Here is a 20,007-nt window from a genome sequence, read left to right as displayed (position 1 = left end):
AAGGCACTTGTGCCAATAACCAACCCCACCACCAAACCCTTGTTTGGCTTTGAATTGTTGCTAATCACCTTGCTTGAAGAGTTTCTTATCTCCAAGCTTGAACTGAAATTCCAGGAGAGAATACTATGGAATTCGAAACTCCATCCAGTTGAAGCAGAGAAGCCAATATTAACCCATTCCGGCAATTTATTTCTCAAATCTACCCTATAGGAGAGGCTAAGGGTCTCCCTTCCCTTCGCTGCGTCAACATATATCAAGAAAACACTCAAGTCTTTTGTGCTAGAATCTCTTGTTTCTTCTCTGTTTCAGGCATCTTCCGGTCCGTCAGAGGCAAGGCTACGATAGCTAGGACCGACCGGATCGTGCATCATCATTTGGCGTCGTCTATGGGAAACGCTTCAAAAAGCCTCCCCCAACCTCTAGCTCTTTCAAAAGAGAAAACTTAGCATTAATGGCTTCTTCCGACAGTGATAGGCGTAGTGCCAACCTGAATGTCGTCGGGGAACACCCTCAGCCCCCCACTGTTTGCATCGGGCAGTTCATCATCCCCCTCTCGGTGGACGGAGTCCCTAGCCTAAATGTGCCGCGAATAGTGGTGCCTATGAATGTTCCCCTTCCCCCATCTGTTGAGACAACCTTTGCTGAACCAACCATAGTCCTCTGGTGACCAGCCAGAACCAACTCGATGATTTGATACATGGCATGCGGGCCATGCAAGCCCAAATGCAGCAGCTTCAGCAACACCAACTCTACCAGCAACAGATGCTACATCACGTCTCCTAGTACCACTACCAATAGCAGTTCCCCCAACTGCTTCAGAGCCAGCCACAGCTCCCACCTCGGCACCCTGCTATCAAGCAAGTCAAGTCCTCTCCTCAGGGCGGGCGCCCTCACCGGGGAGAGGCTTCCCAGCCTCAGAACCCCTCCAGAAGCCAAGCCTCATCCCCTGGCAGGAGGGAGAGACCGACCACCCCCGCTTCGCAGCACGCCGAAGAATCGGGGACCTCCCGACCTGTCAAGTCAGCACCACCTCGACGCTCTCAGTGTGGCATCCCACTCGCGGAAAAACGGTTCGGCGCCTTAGCCACGGACTACTAGCAGTCAGGGCCTGTTGAGCTCGGCAACACTGAGGCGAGCAACGCCAACACCGGACCTTCCAAGCAAGCACGAAGGATCCGACGTGCTCGTCGAACAACGACCCACGTCCTACTCGAGCTCAGAGGTAAAGAAGAAGCAAGCTCGAACAAGGTAAAGGTTGCTCCTATTCTTTCAGTCCCTTTGACCTGAGTGATCATATTGATGCCTTTTTGTCCCAGATGCACTTGGCGAGGGCCAGTGAGTCTTGCATGTGTGTGGCCTTCACTACCACCTTTAGAGGAGTGGCCTGCACCTGGTATAGGAACCTGGCCCCCGGGTCGATAAGGAGCTGAACCCAGTTCGTGTAGGTCTTCACCGCGCACTTCGTCACCAGCAAGCGGTGCCCCCGAACTGAGGAGAGCCTCCTCGATTTAGTCCAGAAGGAAGGGGAATCCATCCGGAGGAGGAGATCAACCAAAGAACGGGGGGCGGGTTTGAAAAAAGGAAGAGGGAATGCGAACCTTCCAACCAAGAGGACAGGAGGAAGAAAGACTTAGCTCAGGGAACGAAGCCAAGTCAGCCATTCCAAGCTCCCGCGGAAGATCGGGCGGACTACACACCCTTGAACGCGAAGCGGGCTGAGATCCTGATGGCGATCAAGGACGCCCCGTACGTGAAGTGGCCACCATGTCTGAGAGGGAACCTGAATGAAAGGAATAAAAGTTTATATTGCAATTTTCACAGAGACCACGGTCATAGTACCGAGTACTGTAAAAATCTCCGCGACGAAATAGAGGAACTCATTCATCGCAGATACCTAAGGAATTTTGTACAGAATAATGGTAATAATAATAATAAGGCAGATCGGCAGGGGGAGCACAGTAGGGATGCTCCCGAGTCCAGCAACAGGCCAGCGGAGCAGTCACAGAAGCAACCACCAAAAGAAAGACTAGTTCGGGGAACAATCCATGTAATTGCTGGAGGATCGGTTGTAGTCGGTTGCACCTCAGCAGCAGCTCGGGCTTCAACCCGCGAGGCCGCCAGAGAAGAACAGAATCCCCCAAAGTGGCCAAGGGGCAGAAGACCTCATCTCTTCACCGAGGACGACGCGTGCAGAATGCACTACCCACACGATGACACGCTCGTCATAAAGGTAAAGATCGATGACTTCGAAGTCCGGCACGCCCTTGTCGATTCAGGCAGTTCGGCAGACATCCTTTTCAAAGCGGCTTTCGACCAACTCCAGTTCCAAGAGAGTGATTTAAAGCCCGCGAACACTCCATTGGTTTTTATCAAATACTTGACAGATGTTGCGCCTTCAGGTCGTTCAGGGCACACAGTGATGAGAGTGGGCTATTTCATTTGTGCAATGGACTTTGATGGATATGGATGGGGCAACTTGTTCAATGAAACAAGGGAGATAGGGAAAGAGAGAAATGATGAGAATAGAGATATAAAAAGGATCAAAGAATGAGGAATAAATAGATGAACAAGAATAAAAAGAAAGGGGCCAGGGAACGTTGGTTGATTGAATTCCATTCAAAGGAGAGGAGTTGCAGAAAGTTCAAATCTTAGGCTATGTTCGGTTTGAAGGAAAATATCGGGAAAGGAAAGGAAAAAAAGAAAAAGTAGCAAAACCTTTATAAACCTTGTATTGATTTTCTTGTCTTTCTCTTTCTTTTCCCACCTTTTTCCTTCAAACCAAGCATTAACAACTTTCTAACTTCATTACAGGGAAAAAAGAATTTATCAAAGGAATTTTTCTTTGGCTTTTATTGGATTGTTTTCTCTATATATCTCCATTTCTTTGTTTGGCTATGATTTGTTTCTAAACAAAATCGTAGATAGGCAAATGTAGTAGAAAAAAGAAAAAGGTCCCAATAAATCATGGGAATCCGATAATGAAGTTAAGGACATTTCAAATCTTGCTTGCAGTTGAGATGTAAGACAAGTAATATGGACGTGGATTTGACCGTAACCATGGGAGAGACCAAAGTCTCATTTTTCATTCTAGAGTTTGATTTCACGTCGACATAAATTTTGTGTTGATAGTATTTATGTGTCATTTGGCTATGAGAAAAAATCAGACAAATGCCCAGTATGATTTTTGGCAAGATAAATTCGTTTTGAAATTTTAAAGAATTATTAATAATGGCAAAAAAGACGTTTGATTTATTATACACATAAATGGATTGAGATAAAGTTGAGAATGAGGAGGCACCTGATTGATTACCACGGTTACGAGGCCCTATGTTGCTTGGTTATTATGATTTTAGATATAATGTCACTCCAGCATCATAGTCCAACCATTAGATATAATGTCAATTCCAAAGTCACCCTCTTTCCCTCTATCTAGTATCTAGGTGTGGAGATCTGTCCTAAATAAGACGCGTAGAATGTCCTTATTCCCGAGTCTTAGATGGGACCTTATGTATTTATTTCAATAAACAAAATTGAAATAGCACGAGATTGAGGGGCAGGGAAAAAGAGCCGTTTTGTCAAAAATGTAGGAGTGACTTTAGCTATAGTAGTAGTGGTGGTACTGACCACTTGGATAGACATTTGAAACGTCATTTGATAAAAGAAGAAGAAGGGAAAAAACCATCATAATCACAAATAGGAAGTGAGATTTTTGCTACTTTTAAATATCCTAAGAAAAAATAAGGCAAGAATTAGCAAAATATATTATGCATGTTGAACATCCATTTTTATTAGCTAAAGATACTAAACTTGAAAAGTTTTTACATAAATCTATAAATCCACAATTTAAAAAGTTTTCTAGAAATAATATTAGAATAGATGCTTAAAAATTTTTTATTCATATAAATAAAATTTAATTTCTATGTTATCAAATTTTAATTCTAAATTTGCAATTACTTCGGATATTTGGACATCTAAATTTGACATAAGTTATTTCTATATTACTTGTCATTTTATTGATGAAAATTGATTTTATATAAAAAAAATTTAAGTTTTACTAGGCTTGAATGGCCACATACAGACCCAATTATTGGTGCAAGTATTTTAAATACTTTACGTATTTATAAAATTGAAAATAAACTTTTTTCTATTAGTTTTGATAATGCTATTAATAATGATTCAACAATAAATGTCTTAAAATCTCAATTAAAACCATTTTTAGATGGTATATTATTTCATATTAGATGTACATGTCACATTTTAAATTTATGTATTCAAGATACTTTAAATATTATTTTTTATCATATTTCTAAAATTATAAATTGTATAATATATATTAAAAGCTCTGGAGCAATAAAACAAAAATTTAAATATAACATTTTGTATTAGATGTTCAACATAGATGGAGTTCTACTTATTCTATATTAGAAAGTTGTATTTCATATAAACAAATTCTTAGTAATTTTTATAATACAAAAATGCCACATGATCATATAGAGGAAGATTGGGAAATGGCAATTTGTATAAAAGAGTTTTTACAATTTTTTTATCATGCAAGTAATGATTTTTCAGGTGTTTATTACTCAATTAGTTGTCTTTTAGTTAATCAATTATTTATAATTAGTGAATTTTTTGCAAAATATAGAAAAAATCCATAATTTCAAAGTATTATTGAAATAATGGAAAATAAATTTTAAAAAAATATATATTCAAAGAAAATTTCTCCCCTTTATTGCTTAATTGTAATATTAGATCCTATGATTAGGAAAGATGGTTTAGGAATTTTACTTGAATCATACTGTGAAAATATGAATATTGAAGTTGAAAATAAAATAGAAGAAGTTAAAAATTTATTATTTGAAATGTATAGTTTATATGAATTTCAGGTGGGTGGGCATAAGAAATCTTGCACATGTGCAAGTTCCACTTCTGAAACAACTAGTTCTATTTCTAGTAGTGGAGATACAATTCGGTCCCTACTACATAAGAAGCATAAATCTATTAGTAGTTCACCAATAAATTCATTTACTGAACTTAATTTTTATTTACAAGCAAGTGTTTCTACTTTAATTGATTCCGACAACAAGGGATGGGATAATTTTAAAACTTTAGCCTAGTGAAAAAGACATGGAAAAGACTATTCAATCCTTGCCACCATGGCATGCGATCTATTAACCCCTTCGGTGTTAATAGTTCCATCAGAGTCTTGTCATAAAAAAAAAAATATAGTTTGGCCCGGTTTGGTCCAGGCCCAAGGCCCAACCCGTATCCCACCTAGCCCAGGCCCGTGCCACGGAATGAGCCCGCACGGGCTTGGTCCATGGGCCAACCTCCCAAAGTATCCCAGGAGAGGGAAGCATGGCCCGGTTCGACCGGTCTAGCCTGTGGGCCACGGGCTGCACATAGGCCATGCCATGCCAAATTTACACCCAAAATGCTATGCGTATCGGAAAGGCAAATTTAAGAGACGTATCGGGATACACCTTGGATACGCATGGAAACACATGAAAATGCTATAAATACTCTAATAAATCATAAATAAACATCAATATCACTAAATATAAGACATAAATGAGCTATTTATGCATAAAAATAACACATTTTAGTGAGTTTTATGAAAAACATATTATAATTAATAAACGGGAAGTTGGGAATAGAAACATACTATCTAATTATGGACATAATAGATCAAGTAATTATTTTGCATGTTTTATTCAAATTTTCTAAAAACTAAATAATTATTTATTTTTATTAAAATAATTATTTTGCATGTTTTATTCTAAAAATTAAATTAAAATTAAGAAAAGTAAATATGTAAGAAAAAATTGAATGGATTTAAAGACAAAATAGATGAAAAAATTATTTTGCATATTTTATTCTAAAAATTAGAAAAAATAAATATCAATATTTTAAAACATAGAATAATTCCACTACCTACAAAAATGAAGCATATTTCAGAAAGCAAGAGGCGTACCTTAAATCCATTTGAGTAAAATTATAATAAAATATAGTTATTGGTTCTTATTATTCATATATAATCTAAAATCCATTTGAGTAAAATTATAATAAAACATAGTTATTGGTTCTTATTATTCATATATAATCTAAAATCCATTTGAGTACTATTATAAAAAAAGAATTCTAAAGTTATTAATATTAGTTGCACCTTAAATCTATATCTCAACCAATCATCTTAAAGTTTTCTTTCAATAGTTCATGTTTCACAATGCATACTTTCACATATAGGTACACATCATAATATTCAACCCATTATATTTTTTGCTGCAAGGTGCAATGGATGCATCATAGGTTTTGCCCAAAAATAACTAAAATCGGTGAAAGTTAACAAGACTAATAAAATTTGCTTTTTTATAAAATTAATAATAAAGGATAAACTCAGTAAAATCCGCCTATGAAATTTTAGTTCCACAACACACATACAATATTTTTTATAACTATTTATAAATATTAAATACATTTAACTTCCACTAAAATATCAAAACTAATAAAAATAATAAATCAAAAAGTTTAAATTTGTTTTTTATTCATTGAAGGTCCATTTAAAAAATAATTACATATTTAAGTTTAGAAATTATTTAATTGAAAATATCACAATGCTGCTACTTTAATTTTGTTTAATAAAGTAGGCACATAAGGTCTCAACTTGACCCGGCAGACCATAACAGTTGTACATTTACTCGTAATCTGATCTGTTCATGCCTTGTCGTGGGTTTAATTTTGGCAAAAATTCTAATGGGCTTGTCCCAAATCCCAATGCCAAACCCAAAACCCAGCTCATAAACAGGTCCACTCCACTCGTAATTTTGTTTTTGATAATTAAAAAATATATCTATTAAATCACAGAAAAGTCAATAAAAGTCCACTCGTAATTGAACCGGAGGCCCCATTGTATACATCTTATTTATAGCGATCCCCACACGCAGGAAGAGAGACTTTCGTTGATTTGTCTTGACTTGATTTGACATAGGAATTCCCAGGCCAAAATAACCGGGTGGCAGGTTATACAATCAGACACTATGACTGAGACCTAGATACACTATAACACCTACTTTACACCTACCTATATAAAGTTTTAATCCAAGACTCTCCCGTTTACTCATCCATTAAACCAATATACCATTTTGGATTCTCTTGTTGACCCAAATTTCTACGATCTTGATTCACCTGAACCAATAAAACATTATTATCACATCTCAAATTCTCTAAAATACCCACATGTAAAATTTCAAACCAAAATACCTTTGTTTGCCCTTTCACCGCACCAAAATTCCATTCTAAGGCCTTAGATTGATTAAATTAAACTATTTTCTAGATTTGCTTGATCTGAGCCCAATTAGACCCTATCAATCAATTCAAAATGCCCCAAAACCTCACCCTATCAAATTTTAGTAAAAAATACCCTAATTTACCCATCCATTTGGTATGATTTCGTTTCTGCCAATCTCATTAGCCCATATACACAAAACCACTCTCTACGGTCATACCCATTTTAATCCTCCATTTTTTTACTCCAAAATCCCCACCATCGAACTAGAACCCGCAACTTGATCCCCTAGACCAATTTTGACCCATGTTCACAAAATTACAAAATGCCCCTGAAGTTCACCAAATTTACAAAAATGCCCCTAAGTTCAATATAAATTTAATTAGATGCTTCCATTTGCCCTAACCTCTCAAAGACACTATTCACCACCGTCTTCCCTGCTCGAACCACCAGAGGCGGCAACAATCTCCCTCTTCCCTATACCAGACTTCTCTCCCTCCATCTCTTCTTCTTCTAATCTTTTCGCTCTTATTGTTCATTGTCACTGCTCATCATCTTCGTGGAAGGTGGCCCTCCATTCGGTCCCATTGGAACTCCTCCTCCACTCTTAACTTTCTTCTCTAATTTGCAATAGCTTCAACATTTATTTTCTTTGTGGTGGTGGTAGTTTTTCCACCAAGCGTTGTTCTTGGCCAAAGATAGTGAGGAAAATCAAATATGGCTTCATGAGCTATGTACACGGTATCACAATATATATCACTGAGAGATGTCTTATAAGGTTATGCCACTCCATGGTAATACTAAATATACACAAAGCTCATCCGCCCTTTGCATATGTCGAACTAAACATATAGAAACAATTTGTAGATGTGAGCTATATATTCACAAATGGGTTTTTAAGCAACACTATCAGTTGGATTCCTGGATTGGTCAAATATATTCCTTTAAGGGATATTCCGAGCTTCATTTGGAGCATTGATCTTAATGATTTAATGCTTGATTTTTCAAAGGGAGCACCGTTTATACGGTTTTGATCGATGCACTGGAGCAAACGCCTTTGCTATGCTTTGCATTGCAAAAGGTTTCAACCGATAGGCACCTTCATATTACTCTTTTCTTAAAGAATATTAAATCTTTTAAAGCATGATTGTTGGATTTTAATCTCATAAAAGATTAAATCCAATGGGTTTGATTGGTCAATTACATGAGAAACTACACCTACACACTTGATTGAAAAGTTGGTTTTTCTCTTACAAAACCTAATTTTGAACTTGCTCCACATTGGAAAATTATAAGCTTTGTTTTCAATATTTCAATATTAGAACACTCATAGCATTAGCATCCATTTATCACTTATCTGTTCATCAAATGGATGTTAAAACTGCTTTCTTAAATGGTGATTTAAATGAAGAGGTTTATATGGAACAACCAGAAGAATTTGTTCTTCCTGGAAATGAGAAGAAAGTCTGTGGCATGAGAAATTTGATTCTTGCATTCTAGCTTTTGGTTTTAAACATAATAGTGGTGATAGATGCATTTACTCAAAATTCACTGAAAATTATGGAGTAATTGTATGTCTTTATGTTGATGATATGCTTATTGTGGGTACAAATATGGTTGGCATAAATGAAACTAAAAACTACTTATCATCTGTCTTCAAGATGAAAGATTTAGGAGAAATAGATACCATCTTGGGAATAAAAGTTAAAAAGCATAGTAGGGGCTATGCATTAAGACAATCACATTATATTGAGAAAGTACTTGAGAAATTTAAGCATTTAGGGTTCAAAGAATATAGCACGCCATATGGTTCTAGTATAAAGCTAGTAGAAAATATGGGTAGAGCAATTGCGCAACTTGAGTATGCTAGTGCAATAGGAAGCTTGGTGTATGCTATGCTTTGTATCAGACCTGATATTGCATTTGTAGTAAGTAAACCCAGTCGGTTTATAAGTAATCCCGGTGTAGAGCACCAAAAGGCAATTAGGAGAGTTCTTGGGTATCTCAGGAGAACCTTGGAACTTGGCTTGTTTTACTGTGATTATCCAGTTGTATTGGAAGGGTACACTGATGCAAGTTGAATGACCGGTAATGGAGATAACAAGTACACCTTTGGATGAATTTTCGTCATTGGTGGGGGTGCGATCTCTTGGGCATCCAAGAGATAAGCTTGTATATCTCACTCGATCATGGAATCCGAATTCATAGCCTTAGCGGCTGCTGGAAAAGAGGCTGAATGGATTATGGATTTATTATTGGATATAAAACTTTGGCCTAGTCCTATGCCTCCAATTTTCATTTACTATGATAGTGATGCAACTCTGTCAAGAGCCTACAGTGGTACCTACAATGGTAAGTCGAGACATATAAGTCTGAGACATGAATTTGTTAGTCAACTGATTCAAGATGGAGTCATCACTATAACCTATGTGAGGTCAAGTAACCCAACCTGAACCAGAAAACCATCAGTATTGGGTTTAATGAGTAACAACAAGTTACAACAATGTGACTGTTAGCACTGACATTAAGAAATTTCCCATCACAACATAAACAGTGTTGTCTGTTATGATGAGTGGTTGAGTTAAACTCTTAATAAAATTCTGAAATGTATCAAATAACAGAACACATAGTGGAACTTCACCTATGTAAACATAGAAGTGGTGCTACATCTCATGAGAGTTTGGGTTTGCTCTTGGGATTGTTCATGAAACCAAGAAAAAAGCACATGGCCTTGAAACTCTTACAGAGATTAGACATTTTTGTGTGTATAGGTGTCACCGGTCTATCTTGAGAGTAATTGGTTTAAGGTCTTACCACCAATAACTTTGACAAGGCTCTGAGATATCTATACTAACAAAATGTTTAACTTGATAAACACCTTTTGTATGCATAACTGTGTCATAGTAGTTTGGATTGAGAGAGAACTATGTAATTGATCAATCAATGTGGGAGATTGTTGGATTTTAAGCTCATAAAAGATTAAATGCAATGGGTTTGCTTAGTCAATTACATGAGAAATTGCACCTACACACTTGATTGAATAGTTAGTTTTTCTCTTACAAAACCCAATTTTGAACTTGTCCCACATTGGAAAATCATAAGCTTTGTTTTCAGTATTTTAATAGAAGCTGATTTACACTCCTTAGAAATAATAGAGGAAAGTATGGGGGTTTGATACCGTGCAATGCGGGCACATGCGCGTACGCGCGTGTGTGTGGCGCAATGAGTCGCTTTAGAGGGGCACTTAGCTTGCACTTCGCACACACCCGTGTGGCTCGTGAAGGGTGGTTTTGTTTTTTGTGCAATGCTGACCGTTGATCACCATTGATGAGATCAACGGTCACGATTCGATCAGGTGTGATCAAGAGGCACAATTCAAAGTTAACAGTCATTAATTGTTAACTACTTTTTAAACATTTTCAATTTTTAGTCTTTTATTTATAAAAAATTAAAAACTAAAATAGACAGTACAAATTAAAAATTTGACTTGTCCAACTCACACAATTGAATCGTTGACCTAATACTTAGAGACAAAACTATTTAGCCTCTTAGCCATTTTTTAAAACACTACTTTTATTTGTTGAGTAAAGTAAACAATATTTTTGCTAAAGAGCAAAAGTAGAATAATTTAAATAATAATTATAAGTTAAAAATTGAATATATTTTAAACAAAAATTGAATATTTAACCTCATAATATAATAAATCATTGAATATCTCCATTTCAATATAATTAATTTTTATTAAAAATTATAATTTAATGTAAATATATCTAATTTATCTAAAAATTATGATTAAATTGGAACGGATATATAAATATAGATAAAATTAATGAATTTTCAATAGTTAAGGCATTTACCCAATGCAATAGAACATGGTAGGGATACCACAATCGATGGGGCCGAGGGGACCCAAATTCATGAGCAAGGAAACATACATGATGTTTAAGACTACTTTGATTTAGACCGGTTTGATGCCCACATTCTTTTGTCTACCCAATCAAGATTGGGAATTATTTGCTAAATCTTGTATAATGTATGTGGCTAAAACATAACCGTTTTAAAATAATACAGAACCCATGAAGAATCTTTCTTATCAATTTAAGAAATTTAGGCATGGATGTAATCCTGCTATGTTAGGTTGCAGTTGAAATAAATTTGCACTCATGCAAAACTATGGTAATGCTAATGATTTGGGTGTGAATTTTGATTTATTTTTGTTTTAAATTTCATCTTACTTTGTTTGGTTGCGATACAAATGAAGTAAAATAAGGCTGGGAGAAGAATAAAGTAAAATCCAAAATAAAATTAATTCAAAATTTGCATTTTTTTCATTTGCACTCCCATACATTTGTACTAGTGCAAATAAAATTGCAATGCAACCAAATAGAGCTATGTAATCTTTCTCAATTCTGGTGAAAATGATGACATTAATGGGTCATTTGACCCATTTTTGAACAACAATATACAAGGTTGAGTTAATAGGTTTTTTTTTTGGTAAAATATATATTTTATTAAAGAAACACAAAAGGAAAATTAGAATAATGTATGGGTTACTCCTTTGTAGTCAATAAGCATATGGCCATGTTGAGACTAAAGAATGTAGTAGTGTCCCTTCTATATCAACTTCTATTAACAAAAGCATGTCCATTGCACAATTCCCTAATAATATTTATATAAAGAGAGAGAGGGAAGACGGTTTCTCCCTTGCACGAGTGGCATCATATTTTCTCAAGAAAGAGCATCTTAAAGGTGGCTATTCTCACTTTCAAACAAAAATTTCTTCTTCCTTAGACATGTGTCTACCCACTCAAAAAAAATATTATAAATGGTTATAATGATTAATAATTAATTAATAAAAATTCATAATTATTAATAAATAATTTATATTAATTAATAATTAAATATAATCATTATTGTTTAATAATTATTCATTATTAATTAATTTAATAGTTAATACATAATTAACATATAATAATTAAGTAATAACTAATAGTTAATAAAAAAATAAAAAAATATTTTTAATTACAAGTTTTTAATAATTAATTATAATAATTACTATAAATTAATAATAAATAATAATCACTATAACAATAATAATATTTATTATTTAATTAAAATTTAATTATGTTAATTCTTATAAATTGATAATTAATTAATATAAATCAATAATTAAAAATTAATAATAATAATAATAATTAGTTATTGTTAACTAATAATTTATAATTAATTACCATAATGATTATTATCGATTATTAAATAATAATAAAGAATATAATAGTTAATAATTATTAAAAACTAATAGTTAATAATTAATAAAATTTAAGTTATAACTAATACTAGCTATTATAATAATTAATAATTATGAATTATGAATTATGAATTGTTAATAATTAATTATATTAATTTTGATTAATTAATAATTAATAATAGTTACTATGATAATAATTAATAATTAGTTTACTATTCATACTAATTACAATAATAATTAGTTAAAAATTAACAATTAAAAATTATTATGAATTAATAAATAAGAATTAGTAATTATTATTTATTATTTAATGATTATTAATAATAATAGTAATAAGTGTATATTGAATAGTGTTAATGATTAATTATTAAAATAATAAGTATTAGTTAACTTTTAATTATAGTATTTATTATTATTAAAATTTCTAAGAAATTAAGATATATTCACAAGCAAAGCAAAAAGAGTACATCAGCAGTTCGGATATACAGCATCCATAGTCCATGGCTTTCTGACTTTCTCTATGCATGACAGGCTTAATGTGCAAGTTTGTGAGCTATCGCCCAGTAGATCTATTTACTTGCTGCTGCAATTTGATCTACTTGTTCGAGAGGTCAAGAAACTAAAAGCAAAACAGTTATCCATTCCAGCCATATGCCTGCTTAGCATTGAGTTTCTCAATGATTTCTTTTTTTTGCATTAAACTCTTAAACTGAATCAAATTAATGGTTGTTTAATTTGACCTCCATTATATTGCAGTTTGTAATTCTCTGACGAAGGCAAGGCATAACTAGCTTTTCTGCTACATTATTCTTTTTTCCTGCCAAAGCTTTTTCTGCCATTTGGAAACGATCTTTGCGTTCCTTCAGCAACAACAAAATCTCCTTCATTAGTATGCATTAAAATTTCAATATCCACATCGATTGTATGTGGTTAATGTCCCTTGTTAAGGCTGAATTTGATCAGGTTGCTTATATTTTTGAAAATTTGTTTGTTTCTTGCAACAAGTTAATGTTATTATTTCCAAGGAGACGTTTCTTTCAAGCTTTTGGTCTATATATATATATCTGTATTAATTTCTCTAGAATATTGAAAGCAATATAAATGTGCACCCATTGATTATTTGTAATTATGTCTGATTGCAATTTAAGCAACTAAAATGGATTTAAATAATTCAAAGGCTTGACCCAAATTATCGACAAGTTGAAGATGCTAATTAGCTAGGTTGCTGGTCAGACCAGATCTTGTATGCACACAATCGGTTAGCACATTGAGTAACCACTAAATCATTTTGCTGAAACCAACTGAGTGGTGGTCAGTTGGTAGATAGTCTTACCTTAGCAGATATGCGGATTCGAATCTGTGACTGTGAGTTGTTAATTAATGTATTGTGTTAAATATTATAAAATAAAATAAAATCATTTTGCTGAAAGATGTCCTAGAAATATGTATAAAATGCCCTGAGAGGTATTTAATTAATTAAGGGACAAGTATCAACATTCTATTAGATGTGCTTATCGAGTGTGCTCACCGGTACTCCCACGACATAACCCGAGTTTGCCAGGTGCAAGTTGATCATTGTTTTCTTTCGCGCGTATAGAAGCGGAAGGGCAAGACACCGACCGAGGGTAACACTACCTTCCAGAATAAAAATTAACTCGAGTACTGAAGACGCGATAAAATGCATTATAGTATATCAGCTCTAGTGTTTCTCTCTGAACATATTAATATAATTGATTAATTCTCTAACATATCTGATGGAGGGAAATTTGTCCCGACCCCTTGTTCGCACAATACATGGAAACAATCGAGTGACCTGTCAGGAACATCAGCACGGCACCTCAACATAACCATGTCCCGAGGAGAGACCCCGAGCTCCCCCAAAAGGAACCCACGCTCCCCCAAAGGAAGAGCCCAAGCTTTCCTTAGAAACCCCAAGCCTTACAAGGAATGCCGCAAAGGGCAAAGCCCGAAGTAATCCACCTCGGGTCAGTTTGGGCCACACTCCTATTCGAACTCAAGACTTCACCTCGCGCACCACTCCGGCACCTCGGGCTCCAGGTCACATGACTAAACAACCGTACCTAACACCGAAGAAGTCCGTACTCTAAGGCGGCGCGCCTAACTGATTAGGGGTCTGACAAATGACAACCGCACTCCAACGACCACCTGCTACCGCCATCTCAGTCGTTGCAGAGACGGCCCTGACAGGGGAGATAGTGGCGGTTATGCCTGTCCCCCCAAGAATGAAGGTAAGTGATACTTTTGCTCCTTCTGGTCTCAAAAAATCCCTCATCTTCTTTGCTTTCTCAAGAGTGCTAACTTGAGCATCGGAGCATTCCCACCGGGTTCCTCCCCCGAGAATCTCTTGTTTCTTCTCTGTTTCAGGCATCTTCCGGTCCGTCAGAGGCAAGGCTACGATAGCTAGGACCGACCGGATCGTGCATCATCATTTGGCGTCGTCTATGGGAAACGCTTCAAAAAGCCTCCCCCAACCTCTAGCTCTTTCAAAAGAGAAAACTTAGCATTAATGGCTTCTTCCGACAGTGATAGGCGTAGTGCCAACCTGAATGTCGTCGGGGAACACCCTCAGCCCCCCACTGTTTGCATCGGGCAGTTCATCATCCCCCTCTCGGTGGACGGAGTCCCTAGCCTAAATGTGCCGCGAATAGTGGTGCCTATGAATGTTCCCCTTCCCCCATCTGTTGAGACAACCTTTGCTGAACCAACCATAGTCCTCTGGTGACCAGCCAGAACCAACTCGATGATTTGATACATGGCATGCGGGCCATGCAAGCCCAAATGCAGCAGCTTCAGCAACACCAACTCTACCAGCAACAGATGCTACATCACGTCTCCTAGTACCACTACCAATAGCAGTTCCCCCAACTGCTTCAGAGCCAGCCACAGCTCCCACCTCGGCACCCTGCTATCAAGCAAGTCAAGTCCTCTCCTCAGGGCGGGCGCCCTCACCGGGGAGAGGCTTCCCAGCCTCAGAACCCCTCCAGAAGCCAAGCCTCATCCCCTGGCAGGAGGGAGAGACCGACCACCCCCGCTTCGCAGCACGCCGAAGAATCGGGGACCTCCCGACCTGTCAAGTCAGCACCACCTCGACGCTCTCAGTGTGGCATCCCACTCGCGGAAAAACGGTTCGGCGCCTTAGCCACGGACTACTAGCAGTCAGGGCCTGTTGAGCTCGGCAACACTGAGGCGAGCAACGCCAACACCGGACCTTCCAAGCAAGCACGAAGGATCCGACGTGCTCGTCGAACAACGACCCACGTCCTACTCGAGCTCAGAGGTAAAGAAGAAGCAAGCTCGAACAAGGTAAAGGTTGCTCCTATTCTTTCAGTCCCTTTGACCTGAGTGATCATATTGATGCCTTTTTGTCCCAGATGCACTTGGCGAGGGCCAGTGAGTCTTGCATGTGTGTGGCCTTCACTACCACCTTTAGAGGAGTGGCCTGCACCTGGTATAGGAACCTGGCCCCCGGGTCGATAAGGAGCTGAACCCAGTTCGTGTAGGTCTTCACCGCGCACTTCGTCACCAGCAAGCGGTGCCCCCGAACTGAGGAGAGCCTCCTCGATTTAGTCCAGAAGGAAGGGGAATCCATCCGGAGGAGGAGATCAACCAAAGAACGGGGGGCGGGTTTGAAAAAAGGAAGAGGAAATGCGAACCTTCCAACCAAGAGGACAGGAGGAAGAAAGACTTAGCTCAGGGAACGAAGCCAAGTCAGCCATTCCAAGCTCCCGCGGAAGATCGGGCGGACTACACACCCTTGAACGCGAAGCGGGCTGAGATCCTGATGGCGATCAAGGACGCCCCGTACGTGAAGTGGCCACCATGTCTGAGAGGGAACCTGAATGAAAGGAATAAAAGTTTATATTGCAATTTTCACAGAGACCACGGTCATAGTACCGAGTACTGTAAAAATCTCCGCGACGAAATAGAGGAACTCATTCATCGCAGATACCTAAGGAATTTTGTACAGAATAATGGTAATAATAATAATAAGGCAGATCGGCAGGGGGAGCACAGTAGGGATGCTCCCGAGTCCAGCAACAGGCCAGCGGAGCAGTCACAGAAGCAACCACCAAAAGAAAGACTAGTTCGGGGAACAATCCATGTAATTGCTGGAGGATCGGTTGTAGTCGGTTGCACCTCAGCAGCAGCTCGGGCTTCAACCCGCGAGGCCGCCAGAGAAGAACAGAATCCCCCAAAGTGGCCAAGGGGCAGAAGACCTCATCTCTTCACCGAGGACGACGCGTGCAGAATGCACTACCCACACGATGACACGCTCGTCATAAAGGTAAAGATCGATGACTTCGAAGTCCGGCACGCCCTTGTCGATTCAGGCAGTTCGGCAGACATCCTTTTCAAAGCGGCTTTCGACCAACTCCAGTTCCAAGAGAGTGATTTAAAGCCCGCGAACACTCCATTGGTTTTTATCAAATACTTGACAGATGTTGCGCCTTCAGGTCGTTCAGGGCACACAGTGATGAGAGTGGGACTATTTCATTTGGGCAATGGGCTTTGATGGATATGGATGGGGCAACTTGTTCAATGAAACAAGGGAGATAGGGAAAGAGAGAAATTATGAGAATAGAGATATAAAAAGGATCAAAGAATGAGGAATAAATAGATGAACAAGAATAAAAAGAAAGGGGCCAGGGAACGTTGGTTGATTGAATTCCATTCAAAGGAGAGGAGTTGCAGAAAGTTCAAATCTTAGGCTATGTTCGGTTTGAAGGAAAATGTCGGGAAAGGAAAGGAAAGAAAAAGTAGCGAAACTTTTATAAATCTTGTATTGATTTTCTTGTCTTTCTCTTTCTTTTCCCACCTTTTTCCTTCAAAACAAGCATTAACAACTTTCTAACTTCATTACAGGGAAGAAAGAATTTATCAAAGGAATTTTTCTTTGGCTTTTATTGGATTGTTTTCTCTATATATCTCCATTTCTTTGTTTGGTTATGATTTGTTTCTAAACAAAATCGTAGATAGGCAAATGTAGTAGAGAAAAGAAAAAGGTCCCAATAAATCATGGGAGTCCGATAATGAAGTTAAGGACATTTCAAATCTTGCTTGCAGTTGAGATGTAAGACAAGTAATATGGACGTGGATTTGACCGTAACCATGGGAGAGACCAAAGTCTCATTTTTCATTCTAGAGTTTGATTTCACGTCGACATAAATTTTGTGTTGATAGTATTTATGTGTCATTTGGTTATGAGAAAAAATCAGACAAATGCCCAGTATGATTTTTGGCAAGATAAATTCGTTTTGAAATTTTAAAGAATTATTAATAATGGCAAAAAAGACTTTTTATTGATTCCGTTAGATATAACTATAATATGAGAGGTCTTAATCCATTTCTAAAGAGAGGGGAGGTTTCAATATATATGAAAAATCTTTTACTCTAAAAATAATAAAAAAAAATGACCGATCAGCTCAGAGTCAGAATTTGGGCTCAAAGTACTGTCGCGTAGGTGACAGCTCAAACTATTTCTTCATTTAAAAGTTGAGATTGATTGGTTATAAGATTTTGACGAAGAGGCACCTGACACAGACCTGATTGATTACCACTGTACGAGGCCCTATGTTGCGTGGTTATTATGATTTTAGATATCATGTCACTCCACCATTGGCCGGAAGACCTCTACAAATTCAAGAGTCAAGTCAATTAGATCAAAGTCACCCTCTTTCCCTTTATCTAGTATCAACGTGTGGAGATCCGTCATAACTTAGGTGGGACCCTATGTATTTATTTCACTAAACAAAATTGAAGTAGCAGGAGTACTCTTGCGGTACTCTCAATTAAATACTTTAAAAACTTGAATAATGTAATTATTTTTTAAAAGATTGTTCTTAAATAAAATAAAATTAGAAAATTTTAATGGAAAAGTGCAGATTTAACTAATACAGATTTCTGATTTTCACTGTAGATTTATAAATATTTAATTATAAATTGGCATCCACCTGACCGTGTACTTTGAGCTAATAAATTCTGACCCAGGCTAGTATTTCTCTTTTTTTTTTTTTCATAAAATAAAGGGAGAAAGACGTTTCAGCCCAGAATTGGGGTAGATGCCTGGTCGGAATTGAATGTTTCACTAACCGGGTTGTTATTATCGAAACTGAAATTGCAAAGACAAAGAGTGCTGGAACGAGCCATCAAATTAATTAAATTTAATGGTCAATAGGCTGCCGAAACTACCTAGGTAGCGACCTTAAAACCAACATTTGTCATCAACTTTCATCATAACTGCACATTTAATTATGGGAGAATGATTATTCTTGTCACACAAATCATAGTCTCTTAGTCTCATACATCAAACTCTCACATATATTTTCATATTCTCTCCATTCTCCAATTCTCAATTTGATTTAACTTTCAACAAGAAGGGTTGTTCAAGTATTTCAAATTAACAATTTGGGAGACTTGGAGGGTTTAACCGTTAAAATCAAGTTGAAATTCTGAATTGACAGTCTAGGTAAGTGCAATTAAATTAATTTTTATTTTTATAATTAAAAAAATCGTCAGCTCCTCCTCTCGCTCTAGACACCAATTCCCCAATATAGTCAATGTTGACAATGTTGATGTTCAATTGTAATATGATAGTGTTAGCACCAATATCGATATGGATGTTGCTGTTGATATTCTCGACATTCCCGCCCCTATTACTACTACTAGGTTGATTAGCCCAGTTTGGACAATATTTAAAATAGAGGAGATTGAGGGGAAGGAAAAAAGAATCGTTTTGTCAAAAATGTAGGAGTGACTTTAGCTATAGTAGTAGTGGTGGTGCTAGCCACTTGGATAGACATTTGAAACGCTATTTGATAAAAGAAGATGCTTTTAAACATCACTACCACAAATAAGAAGTGAGATTTTTGCTACTTTTAAATATTCCTAAGAAAAAATAAGGCAAGAATTAGCAAAATATATTATGCATGTTGAGCATCCATTTTTATTAACTGAATATACTAAACTTGAAAAGTTTTTACATAGATCTATAAATCCACAATTTAAAAAAGTTTATAGAAATAATATTAGAATAGATGCTTAAATTTTTTTTTATTCATATAAAAAAAATTTAATTTCTATGTTATCAAATTTTAATTCTAAATTTGCAATTACTTCTGATATTTGAACATCTAAATTTGACATAACTTATTTCTGTATTACTGGTCATTTTATTGATGAAAAATGGCTTTTATATAAAAGAAATTTAAGTTTTACTAGGCTTGAATGGCCACATATTGCCCCAATTATTGATGCAAGTATTTTAAATACTTTACATATTTATAGAATTGAAAATAAACTTTTTTCTATTAGTTTTGATAATGCTAGTAATAATGATTCAGCAATAAATGTCTTAAAGTCTCAATTAAAACCATTTTTAGATGGTATATTATTTCATATTAGATGTACATGTCACATTTTAAATTTATGTATTCAAGATGCTTTAAATAATATTTTT

At 36.5% G+C, this 20,007-nt stretch overlaps 1 pseudogene; it reads right to left on the bottom strand.

Annotated features, from left to right (window-relative positions):
• LOC148852395 (L-type lectin-domain containing receptor kinase IX.1-like) overlaps positions 1 to 14,919 on the bottom strand; it is a 16,526-nt pseudogene extending 1,607 nt beyond the window's left edge.
• Between the last annotated feature and the right edge of the window lie 5,088 nt (positions 14,920 to 20,007).

Source organism: Nelumbo lutea, chromosome 5 (assembly GCF_056320005.1).
Source record: "Nelumbo lutea isolate HS-2025 chromosome 5, American lotus-T2T, whole genome shotgun sequence".
Lineage (NCBI taxonomy): Eukaryota > Viridiplantae > Streptophyta > Magnoliopsida > Proteales > Nelumbonaceae > Nelumbo > Nelumbo lutea.
The sequence above is the reverse complement of the archived record's forward strand: the minus strand, read 5'-3'. Positions and strand labels throughout refer to the sequence as shown.